Below are 14,854 nucleotides of genomic sequence, written 5' to 3'. Positions count from 1 at the left end.
CTGTGTATAAATCACAACTACCAATAATTGTCATCATCTACCTGATGATGGTGAGGGATGGTGTGACCTTCCTGTGTGGAATCCCGGGAATACAGAGGACGGGGACATCTCTCTGGTGGGTTCCCATGACTGGATCCATCTGTAGGAAACACACACACTGACTGAATCCATTGTTTCTATGTGTTTATCAGATGATGGGGGATCTAGGTGGATCCTCCGTACTGCTCTCTCCTTTACAATAAAGTCTCCTCTTACCCGGTGATGTGAGGGGCGGCTGATTGTCCATCATGACGTCCTTGTAGAGATCCTTGTGTCCTTCTAAATACTCCCACTCCTCCATGGAGAAATAGACAGTGACACCCTGACACCTTATAGGAACCTGACACACACAATGATACAGTCACCATCCAGACACATCCCTTGTCTGTTACTGGAGAATGTCCCAGAATTCCCGGCACCGCTCACCTCTCCTGTCAGCAGCTCAGTGATCTCTCTGGTGACTTCTAGAATCTTCTTCTTCTTTCTCTCTTCTATCAGGGAGGGAGGTGGAGGCAATGTGATGTCATATGATCTCCAGACTTCACAGGAGGAAAACTCTACATCTGAACACAAAGAGTCACATCAAATGATATTCCCAGAATCCTCCTCACCTCTCCATTCAGGTCTCCATTTTATTAAAGCCCCACTTCGGGCTGAGGTATAAGGAATTCTGACATCATTACATAAAATGAAGGATCAACAGTTCTGCTTTAGTTGTGAGGATGTAAAGGGTCCGCCCACATCCTAAGAGTACTGGATAAAAAAAAGCTGGATAGAGGGACATTGGGAGGAGGAGCTGTGAGGTCAGTGTGATGTCATAGCATTCTCTGAATCTGGATAGAGGGACATTGGGAGGAGGAGCTGTGAGGTCAGTGTGATGTCATAGCATTCTCTGAATCTGGATGAAAGGACATTGGGAGGAGGAGCTGTGAGATCAGTGTGATGTCATAGGATACTCTGACTCTGGTTGAAGGGACATTGGGGGGGGGGAGCTGTGAGGTCAGTGTGATGTCATAGGATTCTCTGACTCTGGATGGAGGGACATTGGGAGGAGGAGCTGTGAGGTCAGTGTGATGTCATTGGATACTCTGACTCTTGTTAGAAGGACATTGGGAGGAGGAGCTGTGGGGGCGCTCTGTGAGGTTTCTGTACATCTCTCCTGGGTGTGTCCCACCTCTCCAAACATCAAAGATGAACTTTGTCTTTGGGCTTTCCCAGGACACATCATATTTCTCAGATCTCCGTGTACTCCGGAGACTTTACTGATCACATTGTAGGATGAATATCTGAGACTGGGATCATTATGGAGAAATATGCTTTCATCACATTTACTGCAAATTACATTTTTCTCTCTTTCTTCCTATTTGAATCTTATGAAACAAAGACATAGATATTCCAATCCCCCTAAATATCCCCCCATCCCCCGCCACTAACTAAAGTAATAAAATCCATTAGTATAGACTGATTAGGTGAGAAGGTGACACCTCTCCACAATGAGGAGAATGTTCCGGCCCCGGAAGTGGGGGAATGTTCTGCCCCTGAAGGGGTTAATCTGGGTTCCCACACTATATATGTGTGTATCATCATCTGCTGGAGATAAAAGATGTCACAGTGACTATGGAGGAAGAGGACGGACATGACTATGAAGGAAGATGACAGACGTGACTATGGAGAAAGAGGACGGACATGACTATGGAGGAAGAGGACGGACTTGACTATGGAGGAAGAGGACGGATGTGACTATGGAGGAAGAGGACGGATGTGACTATGGAGGAAGAGGACGGACATGACGGGGGTTACTGGGTGTAAATAGAACATAATATCTTATTACCTCCTCTGCTGCCACTTCCAGCAACGTCTCCTCTCTACTTCCTGCCTGTACCTGACATCACTTCCTGTCTGTACCTGACATCACTTCCTGTCTGTCTTCCATAGAGACTTCCTGTCTGGGTAGAAGTGAGATCCCCACCTTGTGGAGCTCAGAGGAACTGCAGCCCCAAGAAGCATCTGGTAGTGTGACCCCGGCCTTGTGCTGGGTGTGTCCGGACTGTGGATCCTTATAGAGGGGTCACCTCCACTCCCACCAAGGGGGACAGAAATATATGACTGCCTAGCCCAGCCTTTCTCAGCCAGGGGTCCTCCAAAGGTTTCTAGGGGCTCCTTCAGCAATGAACAATTCCTGTCTCTTAGTAACAAATGGCATCAATGATCTGTAAAATCCATTTCTTGGAATACATCACAGGACACGAAGCATCTTTATAAATCCTTCCTAACACTGTTATGCCCACCTACAGGTGATCGGACATTGGCCAACAATAGACAGGACATCCCCTTGTAGAGCATATCTCCGACATAGGAAAGGTTTGTAGCAAGCCATAGCCCATAACAGGAGGGGACGGATCTCTGGGATTCCTGAGGGACTCCAAGAAATGGATTTTACAGGTAAACCAAAAATGATCATTTTCTTTGTCACACATCACAGGACACAGAACATCTTTTACATTCCTTACTAACAGGGATGTCCCACCTAGAACATGAGGGGAGGACAACAAGCCAACAGGTCCCAAAAACAACCAGAAATAGGAAAGAACCTCATGCAGCAGCCTGCAAAAACCAATGTGTCCAAAGGGAAGAGTCCTTAGTGACTCCAACATCCACCTGGTAACATCATAAAGAGTGCACCGAAGACCAGGTAGAGGCTTCACCAACATGATACACTGAAGGTAGGTAGTGTCATCCCTTATAAAGGGGAACCTGTCCTTTCATACTGGAAACTGGAGCAACAAGCCGACAAATTCAGGGAATAAACGTAGACATGGAAGCTGCGGGATCCTTCTATTCGGTCCTCAGGAGCCACAAAGAGAAATCCTGTTGCCAAATTGCGGCTGTCAACTACAGGTAACCTGATAGACAAACAAATACCCAACGTGATAAAAACCTATTCCCCCAGTTACTGAGCCTGAGGGCAAAGGGAGGTAATACACTGTCCCGGCTGAGATGAGGGTAAAGGGAGGTAATACGCTGTCCCGGCTGAGATGAGGACAAAGGAAGGTAATACGCTGTCCCGGCTGAGATGAGGACAAAGGAAGGTAATACGCTGTCCCGGCTGAGATGAGGGCAAAGGGAGGTAATACGCTGTCCCGGCTGAGATGAGGACAAAGGAAGGTAATACGCTGTCCCGGCTGAGATGAGGGTAAAGGGAGGTAATACGCTGTCCCGGCTGAGATGAGGGCAAAGGGAGGTAATACGCTGTCCCGGCTGAGATGAGGGTAAAGGAAGGTAATACACTGTCCTGGCTGAGATGAGGGTAAAGGAAGGTAATACGCTGTCCCGGCTGAGATGAGGGTAAAAGAAGGTAATACGCTGTCCCGGCTGAGATGAGGGTAAAGGGAGGTAATACGCCGTCCCGGCTGAGATGAGGGTAAAGGGAGGTAATACGCCGTCCCGGCTGAGATGAGGGTAAAAGAAGGTAATACGCTGTCCCGGCTGAGATGAGGGTAAAGGGAGGTAATACGCCGTCCCGGCTGAGATGAGGGTAAAGGAAGGTAATACGCTGTCCCGGCTGAGATGAGGGTAAAGGGAGGTAATACGCTGTCCCGGCTGAGATGAGGGTAAAGGAAGGTAATACGCTGTCCCGGCTGAGATGAGGGTAAAGGGAGGTAATACGCTGTCCCGGCTGAGATGAGGGTAAAGGAAGGTAATACGCTGTCCCGGGTGAGATGATGGTAAAGGAAGGTAATACGCCGTCCCGGCTGAGATGAGGGTAAAGGGAGGTAATACGCCGTCCCGGCTGAGATGAGGGTAAAGGGAGGTAATACGCTGTCCTGGCTGAGATGAGGGTAAAGGAAGGTAATACGCTGTCCCGGCTGAGATGAGGGTAAAGGGAGGTAATACACTGTCCTGGCTGAGATGAGGGTAAAGGAAGGTAATACGCTGTCCCGGCTGAGATGAGGGCAAAGGGAGGTAATACGCTGTCCCGGCTGAGATGAGGGCAAAGGGAGGTAATACGCTGTCCCGGCTGAGATGAGGGTAAAGGGAGGTAATACGCCGTCCCGGCTGAGATGAGGGTAAAAGAAGGTAATACGCTGTCCCGGGTGAGATGATGGTAAAGGAAGGTAATACGCCGTCCCGGCTGAGATGAGGGTAAAGGGAGGTAATACGCCGTCCCGGCTGAGATGAGGGTAAAGGGAGGTAATACGCTGTCCTGGCTGAGATGAGGGTAAAGGAAGGTAATACGCTGTCCCGGCTGAGATGAGGGTAAAGGGAGGTAATACACTGTCCTGGCTGAGATGAGGGTAAAGGGAGGTAATACGCTGTCCCGGCTGAGATGAAGGTAAAGGGAGGTAATACGCTGTCCCGGCTGAGATGAGGGTAAAGGAAGGTAATACGCTGTCCCGGCTGAGATGAGGGTAAAGGAAGGTAATACGCTGTCCCGGCTGAGATGAGGGTAAAGGAAGGTAATACACTGTCCCGGCTGAGATGAGGGCAAAGGGAGGTAATACTCTGTCCTGGCTGAGATGAGGGCAAAGGGAGGTAATACGCTGTCCCGGCTGAGATGAGGGTAAAGGAAGGTAATACGCTGTCCTGGCCGAGATGTAAAGGAAGGTAATACACTGTCCCGGCTGAGATGTAAAGGGAGGTAATACGCCGTCCCGGCTGAGATGAGGGTGAAAGGAGGTAATACGCTGTCCCGGCTGAGATGAGGGTAAAGGGAGGTAACACGCTGTCCTGCAGGAGATGGAAAGGTACAAACCCCTTTAGGTAATAAAAATTATAAATAACAAGCTAAGGTGAAAAAGCCATCAAATAATAATCATAAGTGATTATGGGAGCAAAGGAGGCTTTCTAATGCATCCAATAATATAGAAAGGTTACTGGGGCTCCAACATGAAGCCCTGCTTGGACTTGTCACCGCGGTCAGGTAGCAGACTACAGTGTTGCAGGACCTTAGTCATGATATCCGGGCCTTATGTCAAGCAGGGGCTGAACAAAATGCACCTTCGGCCAGAGGATCCCAACCCCTGTGCAGTAGTTTGGGGTCAATGCCAAGGTTGCCACAGATTTCCCCTGCTGAAATTGCCAGGAAAGCAGCAGGGGAACAAGCCTTGGAGGTGCCGATTCTGGAACTACCCACTCTGGAGCAGCCCCCTCAAGAAACCCCACCTGAAGACCAGTATGCCTCCTTCCCCATGGATCCCTCTTCTGCACCTTCCTCACACTCCACTTTGCCCCTTGACCACACCCCCACTTTCACACCCCCTCCTCTTTTTTCCCCTCCTCTCAATCCCATTTCCACCCTTACCTTCCACGTCCTGCCCACTCTCCTCAGCCCTCAAATGCCCCTCCCCACATAATCCCTCCCAAACCCCTTCCCCAGCACTCCCTCCAAATCACTCTTTCCTAGCCCCTTCCCGCATCCTCCCTGCCTTCCATTCCCACCTTTCCTTCACCCCCCCGTTCAACCCCTCCACCAGTCCTCTATCCCCACCACTCTTTCCCAGCCCCCCCACACACTGTACCCCCCAACCCTCACACCCACCCCCTCTGCAGCAGCAGCCTCCTCCTCCCCATTAATTTTGTATGTATTTTTTGTAATAAACATTATTTGGAAAGTAGCAGAACGTGTCTTTCAAATTGTCAGAAATGCATTTGGGGTAATAATGGTGGCTTGGTCATGTCGGGAATCCAACACAGGTGCTTTTCTGAGTATGGCTGCCAATAATTCCAAATAGCGAACACTAAAAAAGCAGCACTTCAGAAAGAAAACTAAAAGGTGACCCTTCCAGAGGCATTGGTGGTTAGACTCTTTGGCCTTTCTGCTGTTTTCACCTGGTGGTCTGTCCTGCAAATAGTTTTAGCTGTTCCCCATCACACAAGTTCTCTGGCACATGTAGCGGTTGGCCATTATCTGCTAACCATTTGTCTGCCCCAAGGGAGCTTAGAATTATCAGTGGACTCTGTGGGCAAGGCTAACGTTCCCCAATATGGGAACACACAATATTGCAGCTTGTTTTCTAAGTGTCGGCTAGCTTTTGTCTTTTTGGGGTGCTGATTTTGGCCAAGACTCCTGCATGGAACACTCACCTCCCCAGAGACTGACACTGCTGTCCAAATATGTTCCCTGTGCTACTTCATTGACACACACTATACAAGAAGTGTGTAATATCCAGGACACCAGGCGTGACACCAGGACACAACTTACACACAGTAAGCCTGCCAAGGAATGCTGGAGACACAGAAAAGTTGGGAGAATAAGAAGAAGGCCTTCTGTTGTTTGGACTATCATTATGCTGGACTAACTGGACCCAGACTAAGTTTGCTTTACACCCCGTGTAACATCTTTCCCCGAGATTGGTTGGGGAGCATAGGATCTTTAGCTGCCTGATTCTAGACGTGTGTGCCTATGGAATTTATGTGCCCAGTGGACACTTGTTCCTCACTTCATTCCCTCCCCACCTCTTGTTGACAAAACACTGACATGTGAATGAGGAACAAGTTGGATCCAAGTGGTATGTGTGGAGCAGATAGACAATTTGCCCATTAGGACCCCTTCTTTTCTGGGGGACATTGCATGTAACTGGTCTCATCCATAACTGATAGTCCTTCCAAGAGCAGCTTTCAAGTCATGTGACTTCTGTGTAATGCCAATCCCAACTAGAGATGAGGTGATGGGAGACATCTTGACAGAGTTGGGCCACAGGATCCCCCCCACATGGTCTACTTGGCTGCACCCCCCTTTTGGCAGTCTGCACAACTCCACTCCACCAAGCTATGTAGAAGTCCCTGGATGGAATGAAGAGCTACTCCAAACGTGAACAATGTAACGTGAATGGAGTGTTCTGTGTAAAGTGTTGCAGCATTTCACAAGAGGAAGCAAACCAAGATTGGGAGTAGCTGCAGACAGCAAGCAGACAACTTCAATCTTTATGTATCCCAGCTTAGGATTGAAGGAGCTGGTTTACCTCTCGGAAACATGCAATCCTATCTGCTACAGTCCTAAAGCTGGACTTGCCAGAAAACACTTCGTTTGGACATTACCAGAAATTCCAGGTAAGCAAGATTGTCCAGTGCAGCTGGAGCTAGCAGAGTCCTGCAATGCTTTAGGGACATGCAGATCAGCTCCAACTGCAATGAAGAAGATTGCCGACCTGCAAAGGCTGAAGAAGGCCACAACACAGGGCACTGTCCAAGAGAAATAGAACATTTATTACCAATAGAGATGAGCGAAGAAATGAAAAATTCGATTCGACTGATTCGGCGAATTCGTGGACAATATTCGATTCGAGTCGAATAAATTCGCTGTGAATTTAACTTAAAAAAGGGTGTTTCTAGGCTTCAGAGAGACTTAATATTAGTGCAGAACACTGTACCTTTAATTTCAATGCCCTTGGAGTCTGCTGGGGAAGAGAAATAATACTGTCTGTCAGTATGACATGCAGATGAGTGCCGTCGATCTAAGAATCACCGCACACTTCACTCATTTGGCCAGTCACGGGGCCAAAACCAGTGTTTGGAGCCACAGTGTGGCGGTGGAGGCAGCAGCAATGGGAGGCCATACAGCAACCTATGACAAAATGGAACCCAGCAGGAGTGTGAGGAGACCTGAAAGTGGCACATGGCAGAGTGGGAGCAATGGGAGGCGGTACAGGGACCCAGGTCACACTGTGGGCCCAGCAGCAGCGTGACCAGGCGGTACGGGGGCCCATGGCCGATATGGGGCCTGGCGGCACCTATGGAAGGCCGCTAATCTGCCAGCAACCTATGACAAAATGGAAAACCGCAGGAGTGTAAGGAGACCTCAAAGTGGCACATGGCAGAGTGGGAGCAATGGGAGGCCGTACAGGGACCCAGGTCACACTGTGGGACCAGCATCAGCGTGAACAGGCGGTACGGGGGCCCATGGCCGATTTGACCTCGTTCATCCCATAGTCCTGCCGACTCACGAATAGCGTGGCCTCCTCAAAGGGCCTGAGCAAGCGCAGGTGTCACGCATGAGCTGACAATGGCTGACATCTAAGTTACACAGGGAGTACCTTTATCCGCTTTTAACATCAGGAAATCTGTGATGGCCTTTAGCTGTTCGTAAAGGCGGTCTAACATATGTAGGGTTGAATTACACCTTGTTGCAACGTCACAGCATGAGGAGTCGGTACGGGGGCCCATGGCAGATTACGTGCCTGGCAGCAGCAATGGGAGGCCCGTAATCTGCCAGCACCCTATGTCAAAAAATTCAATACACCAGCAGTGTGAGGAGACCTGAAAGTGGCACATGGCAGAGTGTGGCGATGGAGACAGCAGCAATGGGAGGCCGTACAGGGACCCATGAGAGACTCTGGACCTGGCAGCAGCATGAGGAGGCGGTATATAGGGGCCCATGGCAGATTAGGGGCCTGGCAGCAGCTATGGGAGGCCCGTAATCTGCCAGCACCCTATGTCAAAAAATTCAACACACCAGCAGTGTGTGAGGAGACCTGAAAGTGGCACATGGCAGAGTGTGGCGATGGAGACAGCAGCAATGGGAGGCCGTACAGGGACCCATGAGAGACTCTGGACCTGGCAGCAGCATGAGGAGGCGGTATATAGGGGCCCATGGCAGATTAGGGGCCTGGCAGCAGCTATGGGAGGCCCGTAATCTGCCAGCACCCTATGTCAAAAAATTCAACACAACAGCAGTGTGTGAGGAGACCTGAAAGTGGCACATGGCAGAGTGTGGCGATGGAGACAGCAGCAATGGGAGGCCGTACAGGGACCCATGAGAGACTCTGGACCTGGCAGCAGCATGAGGAGGCGGTATATAGGGACCCATGGCAGATTAGGGGCCTGGCAGCAGCTATGGGAGGCCCGTAATCTGCCAGCACCCTATGTCAAAAAATTCAACACACCAGCAGTGTGAGGAGACCTGAAAGTGGCACATGGCAGAGTGTGGCGATGGAGACAGCAGCAATGGGAGGCCGTACAGGGACCCATGAGAGACTCTGGACCTGGCAGCAGCATGAGGAGGCGGTATATAGGGGCCCATGGCAGATTAGGGGCCTGGCAGCATCTATGGGAGGCCCGTAATCTGCCAGCACCCTATGTCAAAAAATTCAACACACCAGCAGTGTGTGAGGAGACCTGAAAGTGGCACATGGCAGAGTGTGGCGATGGAGACAGCAGCAATGGGAGGCCGTACAGGGACCCATGAGAGACTCTGGACCTGGCAGCAGCATGAGGAGGCGGTATAGGGGCCCATGGCAGATTAGGGGCCTGGCAGCAGCTATGGGAGGACCGTAATCTGCCAGCACCCTATGTCAAAAAATTCAACACACCAGCAGTGTGAGGAGACCTGAAAGTGGCACATGTTTGGGATATGATTCATGGCGGATTTAGTCAGTTGTGTCAGGAACTGGTGGTTTGAAATCCAGACTAATCCACGCCTGATTCATTTTCACAAACGTGAGTCTCTCCACACTTTGGGTGGACAGTCGTGTCCTCCGCGGAGTTACAATACCTCCTGCCGCACTAAACACGCGCTCCGATGCCACGCTACTGGCCGGGCATGACAGCCTTTCAAGGGCAAATTCAGCTAGTTGGGGCCAAAGGTCAAGTTTCGTTGCCCAGTAGTCAAGGGGATTGTCTACCTCGGTTGGCAGGGTGCTGTCCAAGTAGGCCCAAGCCTGTTGTTTGAGGTCCTGCTCCAGGTCCACCTGATGCTGCTGCTGCTGCTGCTGCGGCTGGTTAGTAGTTTCCTCACTGCGCTGGTGAAGAAAGCTACTCATCATCGACTGCAGACTGAGGCAGCCGCTGCTGGTGGAGCTGCCACTGCTCCTACCACCCCACCCCTCCTTTGCTGCCATGGCAGCGGAACGCGAGCGCACAGGGCCCACAGTGTCTGAGGATGGACGTTGGCGCACAAAGGCAGAGACCAACTGACTACATAGGTGGTTTTTATAGTACGTTATTTTGGCCTCCCTCTCAGCAGGTGTGAAAAAGGCCACCATTTTTGAACGGTAGCGAGGGTCCAACAAGGTGGACAGCCAAAAGTCATCCCTCTGTCTGATGGTTATTATTCGGCTGTCGCTACGCAAGCAACCTAGCATGCTATGGGCCATTTGTGCCAAGGAATGCGAGGGACTCCCTGCCTCCATCTCCACAGCATGCTGCCACGGTGCATCTGGGTCCTCTGTCTCCTCTTCCTCCTCCTCTACCAGATGCTCCTGCTCCTCCACTCCTGTCCGCTGAGTGGAAAAACCACCCATTTCACTCAATAATTCCTGAGCACCAATGTCCTCCTCTACCTCCTCCTCTTCTTCCTGTCCTGCCCCCACAGGGGTCATGTGGCGTTGAGATCTGTGCGCCACGTCTACCGCACCCTGACCAGCCATTATTAACAGCATTTGTTCCAGGACGTGCAACAGAGGAATGACGTCGTTCATCCCATAGTCCTGCCGACTCACGAATAGCGTGGCCTCCTCAAAGGGCCTGAGCAAGCGCAGGTGTCACGCATGAGCTGCCAATGGCTGACATCTAAGTTACACAGGGAGTACCTTTATCCGCTCTTAACATCAGGAAATCTGTGATGGCCTTTTGCTGTTCGTAAAGGCGGTCTAACATATGTAGGGTTGAATTCCACCTTGTTGCAACGTCACAGCATGAGGAGTCGGTACGGGGGCCCATGGCAGATTACGTGCCTGGCAGCAGCAATGGGAGGCCCGTAATCTGCCAGCACCCTATGTCAAAAAATTCAACACACCAGCAGTGTGTGAGGAGACCTGAAAGTGGCACATGACAGAGTGTGGCGATGGAGACAGCAGCAATGGGAGGCCGTACAGGGACCCATGAGAGACTCTGGACCTGGCAGCAGCATGAGGAGGCGGTATAGGGGCCCATGGCAGATTAGGGGCCTGGCAGCAGCTATAGGAGGCCCGTAATCTGCCAGCACCCTATATCAAAAAATTCAACACACCAGCAGTGTGAGGAGACCTGAAAGTGGCACATGGCATGAGAGACTGTGGACCTGGCAGCAGCATGAGGAGGCGGTATAGGGGCCCATGGCAGATTAGGGGCCTGGCAGCAGCTATGGGAGGCCCGTAATCTGCCAGCACCCTATGTCAAAAAATTGAACACACCAGCAGTGTGTGAGGAGACCTGAAAGTGGCACATGGCAGAGTGTGGCGATGGAGACAGCAGCAATGGGAGGCCGTACAGGGACCCATGAGAGACTCTGGACCTGGCAGCAGCATGAGGAGGCGGTATATAGGGGCCTATGGCAGATTAGGGGCCTGGCAGCAGCTATAGGAGGCCCGTAATCTGCCAGCACCCTATGTCAAAAAATTCAACACACCAGCAGTGTGTGAGGAGACCTGAAAGTGGCACATGGCAGAGTGTGGCGATGGAGACAGCAGCAATGGGAAGCCGTACAGGGACCCATGAGAGACTCTGGACCTGGCAGCAGCATGAGGAGGCGGTATATAGGGGCCCATGGCAGATTAGGGGCCTGGCAGCAGCTATGGGAGGCCCGTAATCTGCCAGCACCCTATGTCAAAAAATTCAACACACCAGCAGTGTGTGAGGAGACCTGAAAGTGGCACATGACAGAGTGTGGCGATGGAGACAGCAGCAATGGGAGGCCGTACAGGGACCCATGAGAGACTGTGGACCTGGCAGCAGCATGAGGAGGCGGTATAGGGGCCCATGGCAGATTAGGGGCCTGGCAGCAGCTATGGGAGGCCCGTAATCTGCCAGCACCCTATGTCAAAAAATTCAACACACCAGCAGTGTGAGGAGACCTGAAAGTGGCACATGGCAGAGTGTGGCGATGGAGACAACCCACCGACTGTTTTGCTCGCTGCCAAGCTGCCACCCTCTTCTCCTGATGATGCGGAAGCAATAGCCTGATGACGACGAGGCTGCCAAGTGCGATCAGCCTCATCATCATCAATTAGGGTCTCCGCCTCACTACTAGCCCCCTCGGCTGCGTGTGGGTCAGGAGACAGACCTGTCTCTAGACCGGCTACCGAGCCACTCTCCTCGCCACTACTTCTTCGCCTGGCTGCTGAAGAGGCGGATGTCTCCCCCCGTTCCTGACCGCCCTCTGTTAGCTCTTCCTCACTGTACTGGATGACACCGGGAGCACTAGCCTCTGGCTGCGAATAGTGCTGCCTCGACCCCTTCCTCTGCTGCCACGTCTGCTCGCTCCTAAAACATTGCCTCCTCTGCCACTCCTCTGCATGTTGTCTGACATACTCTTTAATTAAACGATTATGTGTCCCTGAGTAACAATTCTGTGTCTGTGCGAGTAACAATTCTGTGGCCCTAAGTAACAGTTCTGTGGCCCTCAGTAACAATTCTGTGGCCCTGATTAACGTTTCTGTGGCCCCAAGTAACAGTTCTGTGGCCCTCAGTAACAATTCTGTGTCTGTGCGAGTAACAATTCTGTGTCTGTGCGAGTAACAATTCTGTGGCCCTAAGTAACAGTTCTGTGGCCCTCAGTAACAATTCTGTGTCCCTGATTAACGTTTCTGTGGCCCCAAGTAACAGTTCTGTGGCCCTCAGTAACAATTCTGTGTCTGTGCGAGTAACAATTCTGTGTCTGTGCGAGTAACAATTCTGTGGCCCTAAGTAACAGTTCTGTGGCCCTCAGTAACAGTTCTGTGTCCCTGAGTAACAATTCTGTGTCTGTGCGAGTAACAATTCTGTGTCTGTGCGAGTAACAATTCTGTGGCCCTAAGTAACAGTTCTGTGGCCCTCAGTAACAGTTCTGTGTCCCTGAGTAACAATTCTGTGTCTGTGCGAGTAACAATTCTGTGTCTGTGCGAGTAACAATTCTGTGGCCCTAAGTAACGGTTCTGTGGCCCTCAGTAACAGTTCTGTGTCCCTGTGTAACAATTCTGTGTCTGTGCGAGTAACAATTCTGTGGCCCTAAGTAACAGTTTTGTGGCCCTCAGTAACAATTCTGTGTCTGTGCGAGTAACAATTCTGTGTCTGTGCGAGTAACAATTCTGTGTCTGTGCGAGTAACAATTCTGTGGCCCTAAGTAACAGTTCTGTGGCCCTCAGTAACAGTTCTGTGTCTGTGCGAGTAACAATTCTGTGTCTGTGCGAGTAACAGTTCTGTGGCCCTAAGTAACAGTTCTGTGGCCCTCAGTAACAGTTCTGTGGCCCTGAGTAACAATTCTGTGTCTGTGCGAGTAACAATTCTGTGGCCCTAAGTAACAGTTCTGTGGCCCTCAGTAACAATTCTGTGTCTGTGCGAGTAACAATTCTGTGTCTGTGCGAGTAACAATTCTGTGGCCCTAAGTAAAGTTTCTGTGGCCCTAAGTAACAATTCTCTGGCACTCAGTAACAATTCTGTCTGTCCCTGAGTAACAATTCTCTGGCACTCAGTAACAATTCTGTCTGTCCCTGAGTAAAAATTCTGTGGCCCTAAGTAAAGTTTCTGTGGCCCTAAGTAACAATTCTCTGGCACTCAGTAACAATTCTGTCTGTCCCTGAGTAACAATTCTCTGGCACTCAGTAACAATTCTGTCTGTCCCTGAGTAAAAATTCTGTGGCCCTAATAACGTTTCTGTGGCCCTAAGTAACAATTCTCTGGCACTGAGTAACAATTCTGTCTGTCCCTGAGTATGAATTCTGTGGCCCTAACTAGCGTTTCTTTGTCCCTAAATAACGATTCTGTGGCCCTCATTAACAAGTCTGTGTCCCTGAGTAATGGTTCTCTGTCCCTAAGTAACTTTTCTCTGTCCCCAAGTATCGTTTCTGTGGCCCTAACTCTGTCCCTGTCCCTAGTACAGAGCGGTCTGCCTCTGTTCAATGACTGCAGGCAAATGAAGAATTCCAAAATGGCCGCTATTTATAGCTCGACCATTACACAGTGCTGGCTGGCTGGCTGCTGATTGGCTGATGCGATCACATGTCGTTGAGGAATGCATTATGGGTCAGCGCGCCTTGTCTGCGCGCCTTCCCAGGCATCCCCGCTCCGTCGCCGCACATGTCAGCCGCCATTTTCTGAAAAATTTCGATTCGCGCGTCCGAATTAGGCTATTTTTCGGATTCGGCACGAATCGAAATTTTTCCGATATTCGACTCGAATTCCACTTCGGATACTTCGATTCGCTCATCTCTAATTACCAACAATCAATAGAAAACTATAAAACATCATAAAAAATTGTAACTGAACTAAAATTGCTGCCTGAAATAGGCTCCAAGGCTGGGCTGGTCCTCGTCTGGTTCCACCTCCAGGGCTTGCTCCAGGGCCTGGATCCAGCGGCACATCCAGCCCAGGAGGCCACGAATGTCAGGATCGGGGAACAATGTAGAAAAAGCCAAACAAAATGTATTATCTGTAATAAAAAAGGAGACAGACTTGCTTCACACAACAACAGCATGCAATACTTGTCTACCTTTGTCCATTATCCTGAAAGCACTCTATGCTGTTGTCACCTCATAATTGGAACACAGAACTTACATTTCTTGCCTGGATGATATCATGGCCCAAGGAGTGAGCTTGGAATCCTTAGTCCTAGATTACCCGCTTCCCACCCGCAATGTACTGTGGCCAGGCGGCAGCTACAGGCAAAGCAATGTACTTGTACGTCACTCTGGCTGTACTAACACAGGAGGAACACTGCACACCCGAGCCGGCACACAGCGCTCCCCTCCCCCGACTGCTGTGTCTGGCAGATACAGCGGAATGAAGATCCCAGTGATTGTGACCCGGTGATCATGTGATCTCTAGGTGATCCCAATGTAAGCAGTTATTACGAATCAATCTCATTCATAACAGCTCTGCTTCTCCTCCTAGTGAGCTGTGATTGGCCCACAGCTGTCAAATGATA

This window comes from Staurois parvus, unplaced genomic scaffold, assembly GCF_062004578.1.
Source record: "Staurois parvus isolate SC_StPar_1 unplaced genomic scaffold, SC_StPar_1.0 ptg001011l, whole genome shotgun sequence".
NCBI lineage: Eukaryota > Metazoa > Chordata > Amphibia > Anura > Ranidae > Staurois > Staurois parvus.
The sequence above is the reverse complement of the archived record's forward strand: the minus strand, read 5'-3'. Positions refer to the sequence as shown.